We start from the raw sequence: 9,149 nt of genomic DNA on the forward strand, positions 1-9,149 counted from the left end.
AAAGCAGACTGCAAATGTATCAGGAGCGAGTCATCGACCATGTACGGTCACATCTGGCGCTCCCAGGACACCGGCACATGGCTCCGCAGTGTGGGCTTTTTTTAACGTGTCCGCTGCTGACAATAGCGTTGCCATCTGCAATCTTTGCAGTCAACGCGTTAGTCGCGGTAAGCCCAATACTCACCTAGGGACGACCGCCTTAAGAAGGCACATGAGCAGCCATCACCGAGCCCAGTGGGAGCAACGGAACACACAAAGCCACACTGCAGGCTCTCACCGTCCAGCCTCGTCTTCTACTTCTCCTTCTCCTCTCTCCTCACAATTGTCCTCCACTCCACCTTCCATCACGCCAAGCTCACATTTTTCTGCAAAAAGGCAGGCTTCCGTGGGCCTAATGTTTGAGCGTAAAAAAATGATGACGCCGGATAACCCTCTTGCCCAACGGTTGGCGGCTGGCTTGTCAGAACTCATAGCCCGCCAACTACTGCCATATAAACTGGTGGACTCGGAGGCCTTTCGCAAATTTGTGGCCATTGGAACACCACAATGGAAGGTCCCAGGAAGGAAGTATTTCTCAGAGAAGGGCATCCCAGAGCTATATGGCCATGTTCAGCGGCAAGTGAATGTATCTCTGGCACACAGTGTCGGTGCCAAGATACATCTGACCACAGACACGTGGTCTAGCAAACACGGGCAGGGAAGGTATATCAGTTTTACTGCCCACTGGGTGAACCTTCTGACGGCCGTCAAGCATGTAACCCGTGGCACCCGTGTAGATTTGGTTTTACCGCCACGGATTGCATGCAGGCCTGACTCTTCTTCTCCTCCTCCTACTCCATCCTCCTCCCTCTCCTCCTCAGCTGCCTCCTCCTTTTCCGCTGCTAGCGTCTCTTCCACTGCACCGCCCAAGCTCCCCAGAACCTATTCCACATGCCAGGTGAGACGTTGCCATGCCGTGCTGCGTCTGTTGTGCCTGGAAGCAAAGAGCCACACTGGCCCGGCACTCCTTTCAGCTTTGCGTTCACAGGCAGATGAGTGGCTAACACCGCTCAATTTGACAGTTGGTAAAGTGGTGTGTGACAACGGTGCCAATCTGCTTAGCGCATTGAAACAGGGCAAAATCACGCACGTGCCGTGCATGGCACACGTCTTAAACTTGGTCGTGCAGCGATTCCTTGTCAAATACCCTGGGGTCCAGGACATCTTGCGGCAGGCAAGGAAAATCTCGGCCCATTTCAGAAGATCTTACACGGCCATGGCTCGCCTTGCTGACATTCAGCGGCGACACCATCTGCCGGTCAGACGTCTTATTTGCGATTGCCCGACGCGATGGAACTCAACCTTCTATATGCTTGATAGGCTGCTCCAGCAGAAACGTGCAGTTAACGTCTACCTGTATGAACTCTGCGAAAGAAACGGTTCTGGGGAGCTGGGTTTTTTTTCACCGCGCCAGTGGCTGCTCATGCGCGACACATGCAGACTTCTGCGGCCATTTGAGGAGATCACCAAACTGGTCAGTCGCAGCCATGGCGCCATCAGTGACATGGTACCTTATGCCTTCTTTCTGGAGCGTGCATTGCGTCGTGTCATTGATCAGGCTGTGGAGGAGCAGGAGCGGGAAGATGAGGAAGTCGCAATGCTGGATGAATTCCCAGGGGGGGCTACTCTATCTGAGACAAGTCAACAACAGGAGTCTGATGAGGAGTCAGAGGAGGATGGTGCCGGGGCGGATGAGCAGGAGCAAGAAGAGCATGCTTTAAACCTTTCTGGGATCCCTGTTGTGCGAGGATGGGGAGAGGAGAATGAAGAGGACGACATTATCCTGGATGATGAGCAGGAGCCAGGCCACCACACCGCTTCCACTTTAGTGCAAATGGGGGCCTTCATGCTCCAGTGTTTTAATAGGGACCCCCGTATAAAAAGCATGAGGGTCAAGGACCAGTACTGGGTGGCAACGTACTTAGACCCCCGGTACAAACACAAAATGGCGGAAATGTTACCGCCGTCGCAGAGGGCTGTCAGAATGCAGCACTTCCAGGCCTTGCTTCGAGAAATGCTGCATTCTGCTTTTGCGTGCGCTGGCAGAGGAGCAATTCCCACTCCCAGAGAAGGATTTGCGGGTACCAATCCAACAGCGCCTGCAAGAAGAGGCCGGTTTGAAGATGTGTTGGTGACTTCGGATATGAGGTCATTCTTTCAGCCGACCCATCGACAGGTGTCATCCGGATCCAGCATCAGGGAACGCCTAGACCGTCAGGTGTCCGACTACATTGGGTTAACGGCCGATGTGGACGCTCTGAGGAGTGATGAACCCCTAGACTACTGGGTGGGCAGGCTTGACCTCTGGCCAGAGCTTGCCCAATTTGCAATCGAACTGTTGGCTTGCCCCTCATCCAGTGTCCTGTCCGAAAGGACGTTCAGCGCAGCAGGGGGGATTGTGACCGATAAGCGTACTCGCCTAGCTCACGACAGTGTTAACTACCTCACATTTCTAAAAATGAATGAGGCATGGATCTCGGAGGAATTCAACACATGTGACCAGTAGACCATGTATATGTCTATAAACTATTTTTTTAATCAAGCACACAGACCTTCTTAATTCATTTGGCTCACTTCCTTGACCCAAAAAAGCACACCGTACTATATGCCCCTACCCTCCTCTTTGAAGAGGTTGAGCGGTGTCATATTTCTACTGGGGCTGCTTATGATATCCCTGTGCTGTGCTGACTTCCTCCTGGGGGTTCTTATTATGAAGGGATCACACTATCCCTGTGCTGTGCTGACTTCCTCCTGGGGGTTCTTATTATGAGGGGATCACACCATCCCTGTGCTGTGCTGACTTCCTCCTGGGGCTGCTTACGGTGCTGCTGTCAGTGCTGTATGTCACGGTGCTGCTGTCAGCGCTGTATGTCACGGTGCTGCTGTCAGCGCTGTATGTCACGGTGCTGCTGTCAGCGCTGTATGTCACGGTGCTGCTGTCAGCGCTGTATGTCACGGTGCTGCTGTCAGCGCTGTATGTCACGGTGCTGCTGTCAGCGCTGTATGTCACGGTGCTGCTGTCAGCGCTGTATGTCACGGTGCTGCTGTCAGCGCTGTATGTCACGGTGCTGCTGTCAGCGCTGTATGTCACGGTGCTGCTGTCAGCGCTGTATGTCACGGTGCTGCTGTCAGTGCTCTGTATTACGGTGCTGCTGTCAGATGCCTCTATCACGGTGCATGTGTCATTCCGGTATGTCACGCTGCTGGTGATCATCTCCTGCACCCTCTTCTTTGCCTACCCTGGTCCCTGACCTTCCCTCTCCTCCATTGCCTTCATTAGCTCCATAGTCCTGAATTGTTAGAACAATTTCCCAAATAAAATAAAAATGCTTGTAGTTATCGATCCCAAATTCACCTCATACATGTATTATGTCATTGTCCAGATGGTGGGACTACGTTTTACCCCCTAATAATTACCACGTGGCCGCAAATTCGACATGAAGGTTTGCAAAGTTCGCCTCCCATTGAAGTCAATGGGGCCCGCGGCGAACGTTCGGTTTCGCGAACGTTTGGGTCCGTTCGCATTTCGCTTTCGCGAAACGTCCCGTCGGAAGTTCGTCCATCACTAGTAGGGACGTACATCAGAGTGCAATGGTCGGCAAGTGGTTGAAGCGACGCAGTGCCGAATCGCAAAAAGTGCTCTGGTCTTTGGCCAGCCAAATGGTCCTGCGCTGAAGTGATTAAATGCCCACTCTCACACAGGGGGACACTCTCACACACATACAGGGACACTCACACACGGGGAGACACACACGGGGAGACACTCACACAGGGGGACACTCTCACACACACACAAACACAGGGGGACACACACACACACAAACACAGGGGGACACACACACAGGGGGACACTCACACAAGGTGAAAACACTCACACAGGGGGACACACACAGGGGGACACACACACACACACAGGGGAAGACACACACACAGTGGGAGACACACACAGGGGGACACACACACAGGGGGACACACCACACACAGGGGGAGAGACACACAGGGGAAGAAATACACACACAGGGGGAGACACACACACAGGGGAAGAAACATACACACACACACACACGCAGGGGGAGACACACACACAGGGGGACACACACACTCACACCACACATGGGGACACGCACACTCACACGGGGGGCACACACAATCACATGGGGGGACACACACACTCACACGTACACACACACACACAGGGGGAGACACACACACACACACACACAAGGGGAGACACACACAAGGGGAGGCACACACACAGGGGACACACTCTCTCAAACAGGGGGACACACACACACACGGGGACACACACACTCCCACCACACACACAGGGGGATACACACTCACACACACACACAGGGGGACACACACACACAGGGGGACACACACTCACCACACAGGGGGACACACACACGGGGAGACACACACACACGGGGACACTCACACACACGGGGGACACACACACACACGGGGGGACACACACAGGGACACACACATAGGGGGACATGACATACAAACTCTGATTGACCTACCTGACCAGGAGGAGATAGACTTCATGTGTTCAGGTACTACAGCAGCAGCTCATCCGTGGTGCTGGTGTGCAAGGCAGCCAGAGAAGAGGAGAGCCGCCCGTCCAAGTGGGTATTGATGTGGTGTGGCCGCCGCATTGTTATTTCTGCCTTCTTCCTGCTCCAGCACAGCAAGCTGGGAGAGGACTAAGATTGCAGGAGTGTAGGCTAAGGGAGCCGCTGCGAATGCTGCTCAGGGTGGCGGCGTCATCCCTTTCTCTCCCTCATGGGCTCTACACTCCACGCTACCATAACAGCTGCGGGACAATCCAGACCAGAAGTCGTAGGCCAGGCCCCACGAGCACTAGCGCGGAGGAGGAAGTGCAATCCTCCTCTGCTTTGAATGTTGGGCAGTGTGGGCACAGTGGGCAGTGACGTTAATGGTTGCTAGCCACCAGGCGGCTATAGCAATCAGTGACCAAGAGTAAAGTCGGGTGGAAGCGGGGCAGAGCTAAAGCTGGAGCTGGAGCCAACCAAGGCTCAGTCTGCCCCTGTTCCCTGCATTCTGGACCGAGACTCTGGGCTACTGGTCCCAGACTAAGGCCACCCCCTAAAGATGCCTCTGTTTGTTCCCAAAGTAGGGACGTACATCAGAGTGCAATGGTCGGCAAGTGGTTAAAGAGACGCAGTGCCGAATCGCAAAAAGTGCTCTGGTCTTTGGCCAGCCAAATGGTCCTGCGCTGAAGTGATTAAATGCCCAAAATGGTCCTTGGTGACTAAAAAAGGCACACTCCTGACCTTTGAATGCCAAAAAGGTCCTCGGTGACCAGGGGCGGACTGACAACTAATGGGGCCCCCAGGCAATAGAAGCTCATGGGGCCCCCTTGGGCACCACACCTGCACAGGGAGACACGGGGGGAGCACACAGGGGGAAACTGGAGGAAGAACGCACACGCACACACAGGGACACACACACACAGGGACACACACACACAGGGACACACACACACAGGGGGACACACTCACACACACACACACACACACAGGGGGACACACTTACACACACAGGGGGAACCACTCACACACAGGGACACACTGACGCACACAGGGGGACACACACACAGGGGGAGACACACACAGGGGGTCACACTCACACACAGGGGGAGAGACACACACACACAGGGGGAGAGACACACAGGGGAAGAAACACACACACACACAGGGGGAGATACACACACACAGGGGGAGACACACACACACAGGGGGACACACGCACTCACACCACACATAGGGGGACACGCACACTCACACAGGGGAGCACACACACTCACACGGGGGGGACACACAATCACATGGGGGGACATACACTCACACGGACACACACACACACAGGGGGACACACACACACAGGGGGGACACACCACACAGGGGGACACACTCACACAGAGACACACACTCACACAGGGGGACACTCTCTCTCACACACACAGGGGGAGACACACACACACACAAAGAGGGAAGACACACACAAGGGGAGGCACACACACAGGGGGACACTCACACACACACAGGGGGACACACACACACGGGGACACTCACACACGCCGCACACAGGGTGACACACACTCACACCACACACACACACAGGGGGATACACTCTCACACACACACACACAGGGGGATACACACGCACACTCACTCACACAGGGGGCACACACACAGTTGGACACACACTCACACCACACAGGGGGACACTCTCTCACACACACACACATACAGGGACACTCACACACGGGGAGACACACACAGGGGGACATTCACACAGGGGGACACTCTCACACACACACAAGCACAGGGACACACACACACACACAAACACAGGGGGACACTCACACAAGGGGAAAACACTCACACAGGGGGACACACACTCACAGGGACACACACACACACACAGGGGAAGACACACACAGGGGGACACACACACAGGGGGACACACACACAGGGGGAGAGAGACACACACACAGGGGGAGAGACACACAGGGGAAGAAATACACACACAGGGGGAGACACACACACAGGGGAAGAAACACACACACACACACACAGGGGGGGACACACATTCACACCACACATGGGGACACGCACACTCACACGGGGGGCACACGCAATCACATGGGGACACACACTCATACGGACACACACACAAGGGGAGACACACACACAGGGGGACACACACACACACACAGGGGACACTCTCTCAAACAGGGACACACACACACGGGGACACTCACACACACCACACACAGGGGGACACACACACACTCACACCACACACACAGGGGGATACACACTCACACACAGGGGGACACGCCCACTCACTCACACAGGGGGACACACACAGGGGGACACACACACACACAGGGGGACACACACACAGATGGACACACACTCACCACACAGGGGGACACTCTCACACACACACATACAGGGACACACACACGGGGAGACGCACACACACGGGGACACTCACACACACGGGGGAACACACACGGGGAGACACACACAGGGACGCACACATAGGGGGACATACACAGGGACACACACACTCACACACACATGGGGACACTCACACACAGAGGGGGACACTCACACAGGGGGACACACACATGGGGACACAAACACAGGGGGACACACTCACACGGGGGCACAGGGGGACAAACACACAGGGGGACACTCACAAACGGGGGGGCACTCACAGAGGGGGACACTGTAGGTTGGGGGGATCCAGGGCCACATGCATTCTGTACTGCCGCCTCCCATCACTTGTGGCAGGCCCAGGCTTCACTTACCGGATGCCGATAATAACGGCGCAGCTCCCTGCCGGCCCCTCCACTCTTCTGCTGTGCCCGTATCACATGCCGCGATCATGCCAATTACAATACTGCTAACGGTGCGCTGCTCCCCACCGACCCCTCCTCCCCTCCCGTCCGTCCCAGGTGCTTGTACGGTATGCGTTGTGACATCACCTGGGACGGACGGGAGGGAAGGAGGGGGCGGCGGGGAGCAGCGTGCCGTTAGAAGTATCGTTTGCAGTATTGTAATCGGCATGATCGCGGCATGTGATACGGCACATCTGCTTCAAGTGGCCTCTCATCTGGCCGAGACCGGGCCGGGCACCTAATGACCTCGGGCGGCACCCGAGTGACCGACTGGTCAGTCCGCCCCTGTCGGTGACCAAAAATAGCTGGGTGTGCTGTTTTTTTTCACTGGGGCCCATTTTTGGCCTCCAAGGATAATATTTAGCCTAGAAGGTCCGGGCTTTTTTTGGTAACTGAGGACCATTTTTGGTATTCAATGTTTGGTTGTTTGTATTGCACAGTGACCTTTCTGTAACCTCTAGCCTCCCTCTGCTGTGATTTATTACAATGTACAGTATTTTAAAAAAAATCGTATTCAGTTTGTTAGATCTTTTTTAGATCAGGTTAGACCAACTGTTGTTTGCGTTAGATCTCATACAGAAGAAGCAATATTAACAGTTATTTGCAGGGGGGGCTAACCCGTCATCAGCCCGCCTTATCAAATTTTCTGGCCAAAAATCATTCAGGCTGATAAATATTTGTTAGATCCGGTAAGATCAAGTGGTTTTAATGTTAGATCTCACATAATTAGAGACTTATTAAGAGATTAATGAGGGGGGCTGCCCCCTCCCCTTATCTCCTTTCCCATCAAAATAGAGATATTAGGTGGTACATATGGACGGGTTATCCCCCCACATGCAATTTTGGCCAGAAAAAAATATTCATTAGATCCGGTAAGATCAAGTGGTTTTGACGTTCAATCTCACATAATTAGAGACTTATTAAGTGAATAATGAGGGGGGTTGCCCCCCTTATTTAATTTTCTGCCCAAAAACCATTCAGGCTAATAGATATTCCTTAGATCCGGTAAGATCTTAAGTAGTTTTAATGTTAGATCTCCCATCATTTCAGAGATATTACACATCAAAATACAGATATTACGTGGTACATATGGACGGGTTAGCCCCCCCACATGCAATTTTCTGCCCAAAAATCATTCAGGCTAATAGTGTCAGAAACCATGAATCAGACCGAGACAGAAGTACAATTAAATCACACTTGTTTATTAAATAAAAAGGTGAGTAGAGAAAGTGTAGTCAAAGCATAGCCAGACTCCAGCAACCCGATCGAGTAGTCAGCCAGGCCAGAGTTCAATAACCAGATCGGGTAATCAGCCAGGCCAGAAGTCAGGGATCCAAGTGAAACAGCAGCAAGCGGAAAAAGGAGCCAGAAGGGATGTCAGCAAGCCAGTCTTTAAACAGAACTGCAGGAGATGGTTTCTTGTGATGTGACCAAGGCGAAGGCAGAGATGAAGTCAGCTGGACAGCTTTAAGTAGGCAGGTCAGACGAGCATGATAAGGAACAGCTGGTAACTGTGGAGAGAGATGAGAGCTGGCAATTAGCCGACAGCTGAGCAGCCAACCCAGAGAAGTAAGGGCTAAACCAGCCCTGAAAAATAGATATTCATTAGATCCGGGAAGAGCAATTGGTTTTAACGTTTGATCTCACATCATTTCAGAGATATTCC

Source organism: Lithobates pipiens, unplaced genomic scaffold, assembly GCF_037356315.1.
Source record: "Lithobates pipiens isolate NorthernLeopardFrog02 unplaced genomic scaffold, aLitPip1_a1.2 Scaffold_25, whole genome shotgun sequence".
NCBI lineage: Eukaryota > Metazoa > Chordata > Amphibia > Anura > Ranidae > Lithobates > Lithobates pipiens.